This window comes from Lontra canadensis, unplaced genomic scaffold (assembly GCF_010015895.1).
Source record: "Lontra canadensis isolate GAN:19392208 unplaced genomic scaffold, GSC_riverotter_1.0 scaffold71, whole genome shotgun sequence".
Taxonomy (NCBI): domain Eukaryota; kingdom Metazoa; phylum Chordata; class Mammalia; order Carnivora; family Mustelidae; genus Lontra; species Lontra canadensis.
In genome coordinates this window covers 10582887-10586783 of record NW_022631065.1, presented here as the reverse complement: position 1 = coordinate 10586783, position 3897 = coordinate 10582887, and the positions used below count along the sequence as shown (strand labels likewise).

Sequence of the window (3897 nt, the reverse complement as noted above, 5' to 3'; positions counted from 1 at the left end):
CTACAGAAAAAAGACTGTCAATGCCTGCAGCCTGAATAGAATTAACAGCTTCCCCTTCTGTGGAGAATGAATAAGATCAAAAAGTAGATTAAAAATATTTCCCCACTTATTTACCACTTTTTATGCTCTTTGTAACTTTCTGTAGATTTAAATTTTCATACAGTATCACATCCCTTCAGCCTGAAGGGCTTCCTTTAATGTTCCTCATATGTAATTTACTGATGATAAGTGCAGTTTTCATTTACCCGAAATATCCTTATTTCACTTTTAATTTTAAAGAATATTTTCACTGGATACAGATTTCTAGTTTAACAGCGTTTTTCTTTCAACATTTTATGGCTATCACCCTATTGTCTTCTGGTCTCTATTGTTTCTGGTGAGAAATTAGTTGTCATTCTTATCACTGCTCCTCTGTATGTAATGGTTCACCCCTTTTTGTGGCTTTTAAGATTTTCTCTTTCTTCGATTTTCTAAATTTAAATGATAATGTCGTTTTCTTTGTATTTGTCCTACTCAAGTGTTGCTGAACCTCTTAGGTCTATAAATTGATACTTTCAATAATATTTGGAAACAATTTTGGTCCATATTTCTTTAAAGAACATTCCTTCTGTTCAATTCTCTCTCTTGTCTCTTTCTGGGATTCCAGCTTGTGTGTTAGACTTCTTACTACTTCAAAAATCATAAGGTTATTTTCATTTCTTTCAGTGTTTTTTCTCTCTGTGATTCAGTTTGGATGATGTTATTGATCTATTATTAGATTCACCCATCTTTTTTTTAAAGACTTTATTTATTTATTTGACAGAGAGAGAGATCACAAGTAGGCAGAGAGGCAGGCAGAGAGAGAGGAAGGAAGCAGGCTCCCCGCTGAGCAGAGAGCCCGATATGGGGCTCGATCCCAGGACCCTGGGATCATGACCTGAGCTGAAAGCAGAGGCTTTAACCCACTGAGCCACCCAGGTGCACCAGATTCACCCATCTTTTCTTCTACATTGTCTAATCTACTCTTAATCTTACTCAATACATTTTTTTAAGATTGTAAATATTAGAATTTTTAGTTTTTTAATCCCCACTTGGTTATTTTTTAGGATTTTTTTTAGCTCTCCTGACACTTCCTATCCTTTCATCCATTGTATCACTCCAGAGAGGCTTTAACATATTTATCATAGTTATTTAAAAATTTTGTCTGCTAATTACAACATATGGATTGCTACTGACTGTTTTCTCATTTTCTCTTGATTATGGGGTATATTTTCCTGCTTTTTCATAAGTCTAATAGTTTTTTTAATTGTACATTCTGTATTGTGGATGTTACATTGTGGAGACTCTGAGTTTAGTTATTTTACTCCAGAGAAGGTTGAGTTTTGTTCTAGATGGCAGTTAAATTGCTAATGGATCACTTAGAGACTTCATTCAGGCTCTGTTATATAGCTAGGTTGTTTTTTCTCTTAATCCTAGAATTTATCTTTTATTCTTCGACAGAGGATGTAGCAGATATAAAACTGATAAGAACAGATACTACACGTGATCTTAGCCAAAAGGCCAAGAATTGATAGCTTTTAGTCTTGGGATGGAATTTTTACTACTAAGTAAGGCTCTTCTGGGGTTTCATTAGAAAACTAGGGTTCTCTAAATTGGTGGTATTAAACTTCAGACTCTTTCTCCTCAGTATCAGGCAGCTGTTGAAATCTTGTATGGACTTTCAGTCTTTTAAGTTGCTGCTTTCTGCTGGATTTCTTGGATTCTTTCCCTGAACATGTCCAGTTCAGAGTTGTCCAAGGGTTTGAAGGGAATTTTTACACAGATTTTGGGATTCCTTCTCTGTGACTCCCTCCTTTCCAAGATTTCCCCCCTTAAATGTCCAGCTTCTTTGGTAGCCCTAAATTCTGACCTGTCACTTAGCTAAGTAAGACTGATGCTTTCTGTTTGAGCTCTGTTTCCATTCACCACAACACACCATCCTTAAGGAGAAGATGGGTAAATACAAATCTAATCTAGTGTGTTATCCTTCTTTTAAAGGTCAAATCCCTTCCAGTCTGTCCAAAACTGATCTCCAGTGTCTTCAAACAGTTGTTTAACATTTTTTTGGTCTAGAATCTTTAATTATCAACAGGAGGATTAATCTAATATCCCATCATATCACTGGTATAAGGATTGATGGAAGGTGAGTTCATTCTTGGCATCTGACTTAAAAAGTTGTGAATCCAGGGGCACCTGGGTGGCTTGATCATTAAGCATCTGCCTTCAGCTCAGGTCATGATCTCAGAGTCCTGGGATCGAGCCCCGAATTGGGCTCCCTGATTGGCAGGGAGCATGCTTCTCCCTTTCCCACTCCTCCCGTTTGTGTTCCTGCTCTCACTGTGTCTCTCTTTGTCAAATAAATAAATAAAATTTAAAAAAAAAAAGTTGTGAATCCAAAGAAGAAATGATCAGAATGACTCAAATGTTTTATTTGGATCTAAGGGGAGTATAAGAGCCAAATGTGACCTTTTCATAGAGCCTAGAGTCAGGACTCAGGATTATGACAGCAGAGACCAGTTAGAAGGCTGAGATATTTTTAAAAAAATATTTTATTTATTTATTTGACACACACAGAGAGAGAGTGCACAAGCAAGGAGACTGGCAGGTAGAAGGGGAGGGAGAAACAGACTCCCTGCCAAGCAGGGAGCCTGATGTGGGACTTGATCCCAGGACTCTGGGATCACCACCTGAGCTGAAGGCAGATGCTTAACCAACTGAGCCACCCAGGGGTCCCGAAGGCTGAGATTTTTATGTAGGCATGCTTTGAAGGCTCATTTTACAGTGGTGGCAATGGAAACAAGAGTGGAGTTGGGAGATTTAGCTGGACAAGGGGACAGACTTGAGGTCTGATTGAATAAGGAGGACAAAGGAGTGGGAAGAGGCAGAGACAACCCCTCAGTGTTGAACTTGGAGATAAAAGAATGACACTGGTCTTAAAAAAGGCAGGGAAATTGGGATGGGTTATTACAGATGACAATACCTGTGAGTAGTTCACCTGCAAGAGACATTGTTGGGGTTAATTAGGGTGGAGTGGTAGTTCTTTGAGGGAGAAGTTGTAGAGAGAGACAAAGGGAGATCCAGGGACTGGTCCTTGGCAAACACTGGCATTTAGAGGATGGGAAGAGAGAGTGGAATCTTCAAGAGATCCAGGGGAGGGATCAAGAGAAATGGAAGGAGATGAGAACCAGTTAAGAAGGGAAGTTTAAGACTAAAAAAAAAAAGAATACAAACTAAAGAAAAAGAATAAGGGGGCTTAGAAAGTGGTAAAAGCTCCGGAGCCCAAGTTGGAGTTAGGCAGGAAAGTGCATCATAAGCAAACTGGTAATCAGTGGTAACATGGTAAGGGTAGTTTCTGGAGAATAGTGAAAACCGAAGACATTATGGAAAGTTAAGGAGAAATGAACTTAATTACTTAACAATGAAAAAGTTCTTTGCCTTTAATACAATTGGATTTAAAGACCAATCCCTGGTCGGGCCCTTAGTGGCCTTTGGTCTTCCCAGAGCTGGTTGCAGCTGTTCCCAACTGGCTTTTAGTGGCAATTTCAGCCCTTTGGGGATTGAGCATCCAGAACAGGACTTGACTCCCAGGACAGAGGGATGAGCACACAAGATGAACAGTCTACCTTTCTCTTATTTGGAAAATAAATGTGTCCCATCCCAGAATTTTAATTTGGGCTTTCCAAACATTTAGTGAAGATGTTAGATAATACCTAATTGTATACCTGTCTTCCTCAAAGCATTTAAACAAGTTTCTCCTAGGATCCACATTGGCTGGAGATAAGGCAGAAGGGAGCCTTTGTTCCTTAAGCACCATTTTCCCTTTTCCAACCTTGGCACCAGCTTTTGGACCTGGTCTCAGGGAGGGGCGTGGTTGGCCTA

The 3897-nt window shown here is 39.3% G+C and overlaps 1 non-coding gene across 1 annotated transcript; it reads right to left on the bottom strand.

The window, feature by feature from the left end:
• Positions 1–1355: 1355 nt before the first annotated feature.
• On the bottom strand, positions 1356–1551 carry LOC116881177. The gene has a single exon (XR_004385363.1). It is a non-coding gene; the product is annotated as a U2 spliceosomal RNA (small nuclear RNA).
• Between the last annotated feature and the right edge of the window lie 2346 nt (positions 1552–3897).